The sequence below is a fragment of the Vespula vulgaris genome, chromosome 25 (genome assembly GCF_905475345.1).
Source record: "Vespula vulgaris chromosome 25, iyVesVulg1.1, whole genome shotgun sequence".
In the NCBI taxonomy this organism is placed as follows: Eukaryota; Metazoa; Arthropoda; class Insecta; order Hymenoptera; family Vespidae; genus Vespula; species Vespula vulgaris.
Genome location: NC_066610.1, coordinates 1,865,666 through 1,880,278, shown reverse-complemented (window position 1 = coordinate 1,880,278; position 14,613 = coordinate 1,865,666). Strand labels below are relative to the sequence as shown.

Here is a 14,613-nt window from a genome sequence, read left to right as displayed (position 1 = left end):
AATAAATCAAGAGATTATAGAACATTTATTATTGAATAACATTCAACGTTTTATCTCTAATAACATTACATATATATACGTGAAGCCATAACGAGGCAATCAATAAACTATTAAGTTTTACTTAAATATATATATATATATAATACGTGTATATGTATATATGCCAAATACATGGATAAATATACATATGTTAGTCACAGTATATATATATAGTCGAGTAAAAGCTCGCAAACATGTTTTCATTCTAATCCGTTTATAGGGTGGGCAAGTGGGTGGTGGGAGTTGAGGGTGGTTTACAAACCAAGCTGATTAACAGAGAAAAATATATAATATATATACCTATACACACATACACACACATATATATATATATACATATTGTGGTTGATAAACTAATATGTGTGTATATATTACTTTACAAACTCTTACATGTTACGTTACTGTTACTCTAAGGGTAACTTAAACTTCCTAATAGATACGTGTAAACTTTAATAGTGATACGACTACTACTACTACTATTATTACTACTACTAATACTTTAATGGTATACAGTAAACAGTCTGTTACAAAGTTCTATTTACAATTAGAATATTCAACAAACATTGTTCTAACTTCATTTTCCCATAGACTCATACACTCTGATAACAACTTTCATATTTTTTCTTTTCTTTTCTTTTCTTTTTGTTCCTTTTTTTTTTTAAATTAATTTTATTGGATCGTTGGAAATTTTTATTGGAACTTTCACTCGCAAATAAAAATCAGATCCTTTCTTTCGTTTGTCTCTCTGTCTCTGCATGTTTGCTCGTCTGACTCTTCCTCTCATTTTTTCTTTCCTTTTTATTTTTTGAAATAGAAATTTTGAATCGGATAATATTTCTTTTTAGAGGAAAAGAATTAATTAAAACGTTTAATATTAGATCGTGCAAATCTATTGATTAATTTCGACGGATTGACCATACTTTTTTATTTATTAATTTATTTATCAATTTAATGTAACAACGATGTTAGCAGAAAAATTGAAAAATAAATAAATGAATGAATGAATGAATGAATGAATGAATGAATAAACAAACAAATAAATAAATACAATTCAATTTCGCACTTCTTTTTCCGACGTAAAAATATTCCGTGTTGAGACGAAACGAAATTTGTCTCTCTCTTTCTCTCTTATTATTCTTTAAAAAAGAAAATGATTAAAAAAAAAAAAAAGATAAAAAAGGAAACAAAATGTCTGTCGAATTCGTGCGTGCTGAAAGGAGACCACACAGGCGTCGGGGGTTTAATTCGACGAAAAATCGTGCAGAAAATCGTCCTCGAATAATCATTTTCGAAATATCCAACCAATCGCTTTCTTAAAACCAAAAGAAAAAAAAAAAAGAAAAGAAACCCTCGAAAAGAAGACAACGACAAAAAAAAAATCGAGAAAGATTTGCCATCGATTATATCAATCTTTCGATGTTACGATCATTAGGATCGAATTGTAAGAAAGAAAAAGAAAGAGAGAGAGAGAGATACTGTGTACGAGAAAGATAAAAAATTTTTAAATTATATATATATATATATATATATATATATATATATATATATTTTAAATTAAAATTCTTTTCATTTGAGTTTCATAAAATATGCATAGATGTATATATATATTATTTTTGTTTTTAATTGCATTGAATATAATTTTCAAAAGTGAAGGTACTTTAAATTGTATTAATTTTTCAATTGTAAATAATCTTATAGAATTCATTTTAATCAATATATAAAACTTCAATATTTAATATTCTTCATAATCGAAACTTTTTTATCTGAATTTTATATACAAACAGTACCCACACCCACACACACGTACACTCTTTTGCATTGAACATAATTCTGAAACAAAAATTAAATAAACATATACGTATAATATATTAAAAAAAAAAAAAAAATTACAAATAATTATTTCATTAAGATCAATCAATAATAATGAATATACCCATACAAAAAATGCACACATATTTTTTTTTTTTTAATTATCGAATATTCCCTTTATACATTTCGTCCTGTCGAAGCAGAGGGGTTGAACTGACGGTAAACAAAATTTATTAAAAAGAAAAAATAAATAAATAAAAATAAATATTAAATCGATGATACTTTATCGGGATACATACATCACAATGAAGGTTTCGATAATACGAATCGTTTTTGTCCCGTACGAGGGTGCAATCATGTTGTAACCTTTAATATAATCCAACCGACGCGGCCGTTTCATGACCTTCGACGGTCATCCACCGACAATGATTAACCATCTGCCGTCTGCACATAGTATCAACCTCCATTGTTGTACATATACCTACATATATATATATATATATATATATATATATATATATATATATATATATATATTATATATATATATATAATCGTGACGATATTAACAAAACACGTCCTTCGATATATATTTATACCTCACCCTCTTGCCACCTCAACCCCCACCCCCGATTACCCGATCCCTTATTTTTTTTTTTTTAAATAGAATTTACCTCCTTCTACTTCGTTTGTTATTATCCACAAGGATACTCAGTAATTGAACCATTAAATATGATTGATTTGTTAACGTTCGGTACTTCACTTTTCATATAACCATAATGTTCAATGTTAGAAATATATATATATGTATGGAAATGTATGTATGTGTGTGTTCGAGTATATAAAGATTAACCGATATGTTTCATAGTGTTTCACATAATTTATATACGTGTCCAACGTTTATATGTATGTAGTTATGTAGATATGTATATGTGTATGTGCATGTTGAAGTTTTATGTTCTTGTATATGTGATGATCATGATCATGATGATGATGATAGTGATAGTGGTGATGGTAACATTGTTGTGTACGATCTAACTATCGTAAAGTGCAATAATAATAATAATCATCAGCATAATAGTTATAATAAAAATAAAAATAATGCGTACGAATATCTAATCTATTCAGATCTTACGATTAAGTGATCTTTGATTTTTGTAATTATTTTGTGAGAGATCTTTTTATCGAAGTTCGTTCTTTTTTTTTTTTTTTATTTTATCTTTTATAATAATTGAGATCCAGTGACGATAAGTCTGTATTGTATATACAAACATATATATATTATTGATAAAATGTGTTCACTTTTTTATTATTTTTTTATTATTTCTTTTTTTAATTAAAAAAATATATAAATTTATTTCGATAAAAAGGAAAAAAAGATATTGAAAATATACAACGAGCAGAGAGTTATACAAAATTTCAATAACGATGCTAACGATGATAATGCGAAATAAAAAAAGTTATTTATAAATAAATTACGAAATATATGATACTTAAAAAAGATTTCTATGAAATTTTGTATAAATGATCTGTGTAATGATTAGTATTGTAACATATAGTAAAGTAGTTTTCTTGACAAGATAAAGAGAGATAAACTTGAGAAAAAAAGAAAAAAGGGAACTCGTGTAATTGTTTCATGATAACCACTAAACTATTTTCTATGTACACACACACACATATATATATATATATTATAGATAGATAGATATATACAAGGTGTTCGAGAAAACACCACTATTGTGGTTGAAGTATTACGTGTTCGCAGTCACGCACGATATCTGAAAGTGTTACGTACATATCTATGTATGTACATACATATATATACTTCTGTTTTATATCTTTGAAGTTATGATTAAGAGATTACACGGCATTTTAACTAGGACGATCATATAACAGAATTAAAAATTATTTTGTATCAGACTGAAATAAAGAAAAAAGAAAAGTGCATACGTATACTTTTTTCTTTTTATCAAATCTAAATAAGATGTAAGTAAAAAAGAAAGAAAAAGGAGTGAATTTTTATATGTATTAAAAAACAAAAAAAAAGAGAAGATTTAAAAAAGATTTTCAAATAAATAAATTAAAGAAGTAGAGAAAGAAACTGTAATGCGTATATAAAAATTATATATAAAAGAAAATGGATATGAAAATAAAAAATAAATGGGAAATATATATATACAGAGATTTTTAGAGTAAAATAAAATAAGGAAGAGATATATGGATGCAATAAAAAAAATATGTGTGTGTGTGAAAAACATTGATAGAATAAAAACAAAATGGAGAAATATATGATGCCAATAAAAGAAAATGAAAAAGATATGATACGATAAAAACAGAACAAAAATAAATGAAAGATTGAAAAATGTGAAGATATATAAATATATAAAAAAAAAGAATTCAAAAATATAAAATACAATAAAAAATATTTAAGCACTGATCGCAATATATCAATATAATATAAAACAAATAAGAAAAAGATATATATATAACAAACATTACACACATACATACATATATACATACATACATATATATATTTATATTATATATATATATATATATAGGTAGATAAGGTAGAACTACGTCAGACGTGTTGTTACGCTCTCATGCACCGTTCAAGTATTTAATTAACATCGATAAAGAGAGACACGAGTAGGCTATAGTAATAGTTACGCGTTAGTAGATCGGCCTTGAACCATTTACTGAGGCGGTATCCGTACATGAAGAGAAAGAAGAAGAAGAAGAAGAAGAAGAAGAAGAAGAAGGAGGAGGAGGAGGAGGAGGAGGAGGAGGAGGAGGAGGAGGAGGTGGAGGAGGTGGGTGGGTGGTGGTTGGTAGGTGAAGAAGAAGAAGAAGAGGAGGAGGAGACTATTGTATCTCTTTTCAGAGTTAAGCTATAAAGAAAGAAAGAGAGAGAGAGAGAGAGATGCTTTTGCGTGCACCTAAGAATTCTAAGAAGGTGGCGATCGATGAGTAAGAGAAAGAAAGAGAGAGAAAGAAAGAGAAAGACGAAGATAAACGACTTGACTCGACTCTCTTGGACTCACACTGTGCATGCACTTGACATTTTTCAAGGTACCGACATTGTCCGTGTCAGCAATACGTGTCAATCGTGCTCGACACTCTCCTAGCAAGACAATAATCTATCCAAAAGAAAATAAAAAGAAGGAGAAAGAGAGAGAGAGAGAGAGAGAGAGAATGTTTATTTTGACGAATGTTCAACTCTCTTTTATTTTATTTCTTCTTTTTCTAATATTATAACAAAAATAGATACCTTATCCGATCGATTTAAGTACCATAAATACAGGAATCTATTTCTATTTCTTGATAAGAGTTAAATCTGGAGACGATAATGACATATATGTATGTGGTTATGAATTAAATAAAAAAGAAATAAATACAAAAAAAAATTGGGAGAGTATAAATGTAATATATTTTATTTTATTCTAACGAATAAGATTTTGTTATCTTTGTATCTAGATACGTGTTACCTGTGTACTGCTTGTTATCTTTCTTTTTATTATTATTATTATTATTATTATTATTATTATTATTATTATTATTATTATTATCATTATTATCATTATTATTATTATTATTACTCTTTCCTCCCTTTTTACGTCGATTCTACAACAAACGGTTATCCGCCTCTTTTATATTCTGCCAGTTACCGACGATACAAAATCGATACTTTTGTACTCCCGTGAGTCGCTCAACGATCTGTGCAAAGTTCTTGTTAAAGAGGATAATAAATAATCGTGACGGTGTAAGCTCGTGTTTATATATGAGAGGTCGAGGATGATGAGTATTCTCTTTTATATCTTTCAGAGAGAAAGAGATAGATAGATAGATAGATAGATAGATAAATAAATATAGATAGATAGATAGATAGATGTAGATATAGATTGAGAGAGAGAGAGAGAGAGGGGTTGGTTTATTTTAGATTTAGTAACATTCTGTATCTCTCTCTCTCTCTCTCTCTCTCTCTCTAGCTTGATCTCTTTATCTTTTTATATCTCTTTCTTTCTCTCACGAACACGTTTATAAAGCTTGCTTCATCGTAATAAAAATTTTCTACAAATGTTATTAAGCGATAATTATTAATTTCAGTAATTTATATATATATATATATATATATATATATATATATATATATATTTATACGTGTATGTATATGTATAAATATAAATATATATATTTTATATAACATTAGTATAAATTTTACAATATAATTTAATATAATATAAATTTTATATACGCGCGTGCGTGCGCGTGTGTATAAATTTTATGAGAACTCATATCGATTTTATATATACCAATGGATTATATATACCAAAGATAATAAAAAAAAAAAAAAAAAATTTATCTCTATTACTTTTTTTTTATTCGACAATTTTATTAATCAATAAAATTATTAAATTGTTATCATTGTTACTATCTTGTTTATTTTGCTTCAAACATTACGATACTAATATGAAAAGTTAAAATATATATACATATATATATATATATGAATAAGTAAATAAAATCAACTGATTATTTATACACGATACGACTGAATAAAAATGTATTCGAGAATGCAAATATTCTAATTAATCAATTCGGTCGAATACCGATCGTCTCCGTATAATTATAGCTCGTTTCAACACAAAAGAGAGAAAGAGACACTCGTTCGATTTTACTGGGTCATTCTTGTTATCTTTCGATCGTTTAATAGCACAGACTTATTATTATTTATTTCTTTTTTTTTTTTTTTAAATATCGATTACTACTTCCTATACATTTTATTCATTTTTTGTTTCTTTTAATTCTCTTTCTTTTGGACTGTTAAATAGGTTGAGTAGAAGAGATGGTGAGGAGAGAGGGTGGTTATAACGAGGGCCAACAAAAGTTCCAATAAAGTGGGCCAAAATTCTCAAGGTGATCCAAAAATTCTCTATTACTATTTCGAAAACTGAATTCGATACACTCGAACTCGTTTTGAAACTTTGTTTCATTTTCTTCTTTAATTCTTTTTTAATTCTTTGTCTTTTTTCAAATCGTCAAAAGTCGAACCATGTTGAACTCTTTAAGAAATGAAAAAAATAAAACAAACAAAATGAGAAAAAAAGAAAATAGCTCGATCGAAAAATCCAAATGAGAGAAAATTATTGACGATTTATTTTTTAACAATCGCCGATAATTGACACGATTCTTTTTATGTATGTAGAAAGAAACAGAAAAATCAAGAACGATATGAAGAAGATATATAAATAAATAAAAAAAAAAACAAAAATTTGTGACGAAAGAAATATATATCAATAGATAAAAGTGAAAAATTGAATAAACTTTCCGAAACAATTAGAAAAAAAGAAAGGAAGAGAAAGAGAGGAATATGATGATGTTCAGATTAAAATGCCAACTAGCTTCCGGCACTTTCTTATTTTTTTAATTGACAATATTCCTTAAGTAAGATGGAGGATTAATTAACAAAAAGAAAAAGAAGAAATTAATATGTGAAAGCAATTAGCAATGTTGTTACATGTAGTATTTGGTGAAAGTGTTGGGAATCCTATCCTATTATATATATATATATATAAATTTCTGTCTTTTTCTATCTTCCTCAGAATCTTTAAGACTATTAATCTCAGCGACTATTTTCTTTAGACCGAACTCACGAGAGCTCTTCTTATCTCTTCTGCATCTGTCTTCCTATATATATATATATATATGCGTAATAAAGAATATAAAAGATAAAAACAGGACTATATCGAACGAAAGAAAGGAATTTTAATCGTTTATATCACCTTTCACTCTATTATCGTAACAATTCAATCGATTAATTTTTTTTCATAATTTTTCAAATTAATTTAAATTATCTCTATATATTATAATATATCTAATTCTACCGATTAACGATTCATTCGTTATTTATTATTTATCATTTATCATTTTCTCCTATCAATTATTATTGTTGTTGTTGTTGTTGTTGTTGTTATTGTTGTTGTTGTTGTTATTGTTATTGTTATTTCTATAGATTTTGATTGAAGCAAATACAATCGATACAAAATTCTCACGAATAAATTTTAATGATTAATGATTAATCTTTTAATTATTATTAATTGCAAACCAATCGTTCGATTTTATTTCGATAATAATGATTAAAATTTTGCAATATACTCGTGTTTATTTCATCACACATACATACAGAAACAAATAGTATTTAGTATATACGTGTGATTATGGTTCCAGTTTAGAATCACGAATGAAAGCAAGAACTATGTATTCCCAGGCATAATCTTGATCAACGATGATCCATACGATTCACGTGTTATCTATCTACTGAATGAACGAACGAACAAGCTGACGAGCTTGATGTTTCGATCATAGATCATCATAGATCGTAAGATCAACCTGTAAGTCTAACACACACCCTATTAGGCTAATGTAACATCGCTATCCGATCTTGTATCATCTGTTTTATTTCCGTACTGTTCGACCGCCATTGTTCTGATGACGTCAATGATTAAAATAAAAAATATAAAAAGAAAATTTTAACTTATAAAATATACTCTCTCTCTCTCTCTCTCTCTCTCTCTCTCTCTCTCTCTCTCTCTCTCTCCCTATATCTTTTTCTGTGTTTTATGTGTTTATAATAAAGAATAAATAATGTCAACGTATCTCTAATTGGATCATTGATTATGAATAATTAATAATTGCATCATCATCATTATCATATGTATATATATATATATATCATACATATTATTAATAATTAGATTAATATCATTAATCAAATAATAATTGATCATTAATTAATTTTAAGATATTAAAGATTTATCTTTGGTCATATGAATAGTCAGGGTACTTTGTTAGGTTAAGTACGTACCTGATACATTGGCGTAGAACGAGGGACACAAAGAATTTTATTGAAATATTTTAATCATGCTAGTAATAATTGCAGTATCGATTTAATACCAATTTTTTCTCGACTCATTAGTTTCTTTTTTTTCTTCTTTTCTTTTTTCTATTCTTTCTAAATATTAAAAAAAAAAATTTTGCAGATAATTCTGGCGATTTTAGGTACTTTAAAATTATTTTTCTTTTTTTTTTTGTAGAAACTTTCAAAATTTTCTTTTTCTCTTTTCATCTATCGAGATTTTCTTTTCCGTTTTTTTGTTTTTTTTTTTTTTAAGTTTTAGTATTTTCTAGAGATTTTTTTAATAAAATTCGAAAGATTCTTTTGTACGATTCGCGCTGGTGAAGTGATAGAGAAGGCAGTGAGGTATCAAAAAAAAAATTTGTCTATGTAAGGGGTGCGCCAAACGGTACAGTAGGAATTCACGGAATTCCAAGGTCCTTACACAGGACGTTGTCGTCGTAAGCCATGATAGCGATCGATCGATCGATCGATTCTCTCTCTCTCTTTCTCTTTCCCTACAGAGAACTTCCCAATTACCTAGCTAGGAAGAACAATGAAAGATTGAAAACTCTGTAGAAACCAAGCTGGTTAAATCCTTTAAGATCTTAATTCTAATCCTGATCCTTTAATTCCATCCATTGTAAAGAATAAAAAAAGAAAACAGAAATTTTGTACTCAAATTTTTACCAAGTATTCGTAACCAAGTAAACGAAACGATTTCTCAAAAATAAATAAAAAATAAAAAAACAAAAAAAAAAGAAACGAATCCAAACTTAAAATATATAGTACCAGTATTATATTTTCAAAATGATTTTTTATTTCGACCTTGCAAAGCGGTACTTTTGAATACTTCCTTTTTATGGCTTTCCCCTCTCCTCACCCTCATCTATCCACTCATTCTAAAACGTGGAACGAACTGAAGCTAAGATTTAAAAAAAAAAAAAGAAAGAAAGAAAAGAAAAAGGTCTGACACGTGTGCCAGCACATATTACGAAGAGCATGTCCTATCCTTCCTTTATATACCTCGAACATGACAATCACGTTTGTGTCAGTAATATTATCTAACGGGTGAACAGAAACTCCAAAATGAATGTTTCCTTTAACTTTAGCCGTGCCGCGGAATGATTACATACCAGTCACGTACATATATACAAGACACCATAACCACCAGTCAACCATAGTTAATGATCCATGTACCACAACGATACCGTACTACAGGGCAACTTAAAAGGGTGCCTCATTTACATCGAAAAAAATTTACATAGAAATTAGACAGCAATCCTACGTCGTCCTACTTTCAATTTCGACACAAAACTCTCTAAAAGGAATCTCATCGATCAATCGACAATTGTATCAAAATCAAAAATTAAATACTCGTTAGTATTTTTTTTCTTTTTTTTTTTTTTTTGATTGTTCGAATACACATGAAGCAGATTTTCTCTTCGTTAAAAAAAAAAAAAGAAAAGAACAGAATAAGAAAAAATAAAATACGATGTACACCGTCTGTATGTAATAAGCGTACACACTTTACATGCATACCTAAATACAATACCTCAGGGCAAAATTTCACTTTACGCAATTAGGCTACTCCTCCTTTCTTCCTTCCTACCTACCTACCTACCTACCTATCTACCTTCGTCCTCGCTCTTACGTGAACGATCTCCAATAAATTTTTTTTACTGCTTCTTTTTTTTCCCTTTCTTTTTTTCAATCAGCTGACAAATGAGTCACCCTGTCTATCCGACATATAAAACGAAAACGTAGGCGTTCTACCTCGATAGAAGTAACTTATTAAAACATTTTTACGTGTTAAACCCGTAACAAATCCATCCTTACCTCAGAATATATTTATTTACTCACCTAATCGATTATATCAATTCGTTGAATCAATTATTATACTCACTAAACTCAATATTATACCTTCTCTAACTATAATCCAGGGTGCGGACTCAAACTTCTCAGGTTTGAATTTATATTTGTTAATCATTTCTCGAGATCTAGTTTAGTCGTTGTTATTGATCTTAACAAATGATTCAAATCAATTTTGTAATCCGCACCTAGAGATATTTTGGTTGATCATCTACGTCGAACTGGTTAAATCGTTCTGAGGTTTGTTCAATATTGGACTATGTCGTCAAAGACAACAAAGATTACATATAAATATACATACATATATATATATATGTATGCATATATATATATATATCAACGGACTTTATATTATGTACATATATATATACTTGAAGAACGTTCTCTTCGTCGCGTTCCCTTTCGTGGCATCTCGTCGTCTCGCTCTCGCTCGATTCACTTATCTCTTCAGTGGGTCAACGAAGAAAGTGTGTGCGAAAGCGCAAATACCTGCTCGCCTTATTCCAAGCATTAACTTGAGAGAGCCGGGGCAAGGTGAGGTGAACGTTTTACTTCTATTGGGGGAAAAACACGACGCGCACGTTTCTTTCTTTCCTTTTTTTTTTCTTTGGTTTTCTTCTTTTTTCGTTTGCTTTTTCTTCTTTTTTCTTTTTTAGCGTTCGAGAATCCACGTAACGCGAATTACGTACTTATGGTTAAATATTATTTTTTTGGAAGAAATTTTTTTCTTTGATTATTAGAAATAATTTATAAGTTAGATCTACCATGTAGATGTGTGTGTGTGTGTGTGTAAAAAAAATTCATATCTTTTTACACGTGTATGGTTTTAACAGTTTTATAGAAAAAAGTCATGAGAGAAGATAATAATTGATTTTTTGAAAATCGTCTAGGAACTTTTGATTTCAAAATCTAGCAATTTTTCACGTCTACCCTGTTTATATATATATATATTGCACTTAGCATACAGTAAGAGTTATTCTATAGAATTAGATTAACGCAATTCATTGCAATAACCTAAGGAAACAAAATTCCCTAGAAGAAGATACGTATAAAAAACGAAACTAAATAAATAAATAAATAAATAAATAAATAAATAAATAAATAAATAAATATAAAGACATATCGTATAAGGTTCAATAGCGAAATTTTAAGATGACGAAGGTTCAATTTATGTTAGAAGGGATTCAATGCTTGGGTTGCTTTCTAGTCGCGTGCTCCGAAGTGGGCTATTAAATCCTCCTTTGCCACTTCGGTATAACCGTCTCTCATGCTCGACTGCGCGGCAATAACAAATAACGATATAACCCAGAAAGATATAAAATTGCATCTTTTTCTTCACTTCTCTCTCTCTCTTTTTTTTTTTTTTAATATTATCATTATCGTCTCAACTGACTCGTCCTACTCGTTCGTTCAAAACAACACCGTAAATTCTTCGCAATCGAAAATAATAAACGATTGCAGATATTACTTCCATCGATTTTGTTCATTCAATAAGATTTTTATTGACGTGCTACGTGGTCCCTCGTTAAAACGATACGTACCTGAGATTACGTTGATCCTTTTCTTTGATTTTCAATGAAATTTTACACGCGTAGAAACTTAACAATGAGTTAAAAAAATTCTTGCAAATTCTATTGACAAATCGATCGTATTGTCAAATACAATATTCAAGCACAGTTCTAATCAATAAATGAATTAATTAACGAATAAAAAGAATGTCATTTGAATCTTTCCGAATATATCGCATCGTATACGAGGTTATATTGAAAGTTGACGCTTTGAAATAAAGCCACCCCCGCGTTGCAAATAATCGTCGAATTTGAATGAAAATTTCGCCAACGAAACGTCCCAATTCCTACACTCATCCAATATTAATCAAAGTAAATTTAATCCTAAAAGAGAAATGCAATGTCTACGCCAATGTACTACGAAGGGGGTGCATAACGAAACGCAAACAAGTAAGAGAAGATAATCCCGTACGCGTGAGGAATAAAATTAAAGGTACCTTATCAGTTAGTCCTTGATAGGTCTGAAGAAAGACCAAACAAAAAAAAACAAGAAAAAACAAAACCAAAAAAAAAAACAAAAAATAAATAAAAAAAAAGAAAGACCGACAACGACAACGTCAAAAGAATGAAAAAATAAAAAAATAAAAACGAGACAGTCAGAGAGACAGAGAGACAGAGAGAGAAAGAGAGAGAAAGAGAGAGAGAGAGAGTCTGGACGTGTTAATCGAACGTACAGAGAGAAAAAAAAAAGAAAGGAAAAAAAAAAGAAAAAAGAGCGGATTTATGGCGACCAGAACTGTAGTAAGGTAAAGAGAGTAAAGTGGGGTGAGAGAATGAAGGGTGGGAGGAAGTAGACGAGGTTGAGCAAGAAGAAGGGGAAATAGGGGTGAAGGTGGGGGTGAGAGTGGGGGTGGGGTGGGGGAAGGGCAAGGACTACCCACGCTAGGTTCTACGCACGCGTACGAGATCGAGTAGAGAACGAGACGACGACGACGACAACGACGACGACGACGACGACCCACGCTATGGGATTTTACGAGTCAAGAGTGGTAAATGTAAGGTGAGGGGGGTGGAGAGCAGGAATGGGAGAAAAAAATAAAAAGAGAGAGGTTTCTTATCGAGGGAAACCACTGTAAGAGTCTCAAGGACGAACCAGTCTTTCTCTCCCTCTTATACCTCACCCCTTTTCTATGGTGTCTCCTTCTCCTCTTCTTCTTCTTCTTCTTCTTATTCTTATTCTTATTCTTATTCTTCTTTTTCTTCTTCTTCTTCTATGGTGTTCACTTCGTTACGATTCTTCAGTTTTGTGGATTTTTCCCATTTTTCTTTTGGATCGAGGGATTTCTTAATTTTGTGATTTTCTAAGTTTTGTTTTTTTGTATTCTTTTCTGTCACTGTTATATGGTATATTCCTATTGTCTTGGATATTGGGTTATCATTTTCTTATCGGTGATCAATCGTAAGTGTCTGTAATTAGAACGACAGATGTTTCTTCTTATTCCGCAGTTATAATATTGTTATGATATTGTTTTATCAGAATGGTATAGGTGTACAGTTATTGGTATTGGTTTTCTTATTGTTATTGTTTCTTTATTATGAATGCAACAAGAACAGATGGTTTTACCTATTCCGCAGTGATCGACTAAGTCCAATATAGTTTTATTGAACTGATATAGATATTTGTGTTGATTTTGTTGTTACTATTGTTTCATTATTATCGTCAATACCATAAATACAGCTACAGCAGGTGTTTTTTTCTATTCCGCAGTGATTTACTAGGTCCAATATTGTTTTACCGAACTGGTATAGGTATTTGTGTTGGTTTTACTATTGTTAACATTTATAAATATAACAACAGATGTTATTTTCCTATTCCGCAGTGAAGTAATAATTCAAATACTGTTTTACTGAACTGATATAGATATAGGATTGATATATTTGTTTTTTATGGGATATGTCCAGTTAGAAATCATTTTATATACGTACACCGTAGGAAAGGTTTAATCCAATTCTGTGTATGATTCACAAGTGACGAGCGCAGTAGAAACACAGCATCCTTCTTTGGTCCAGCTTTTACGACGTAATCTATGTATCTTACGGTCAACCGCCTATGTCCTATATTCCGAAGAACCTCATAAATCCGATGACCACCATGTCAGAGTAGGAAACCAACCGGAGAAAGAAGAAATCTAATTCGCGTAATAGTCCCTTGGAATTTCTGTGGTCTCATCAACGTGTATATATATATGTATTATTTCTGTCTCTCTCTCTCTCTCTCTTTTGCTCTCTCTCTCTGTCTCTTTCTTATTACGTTAAAACAATTTTATTTTCATTTTAAACAAAAACGAAACAAAAAATGATAATGATAATGATAATAATAATAATAATAAAGTATTCATTTTATAAAATATTATTTATTTTATTTGAAAAAAAAAAGAAAACAGAAAAATATAAAGGAAAATATTTTTTGGATATTGTCGTATGAAA

General features: G+C 29.4%; 1 protein-coding gene across 5 annotated transcripts in view; it reads right to left on the bottom strand.

The window, feature by feature from the left end:
• Window positions 1-14,613, bottom strand: part of LOC127072321 (SH3 and multiple ankyrin repeat domains protein 2) — a 133,101-nt gene that overhangs the window by 83,786 nt on the left and 34,702 nt on the right. The gene's annotated exons all lie outside the window — the stretch shown is intronic.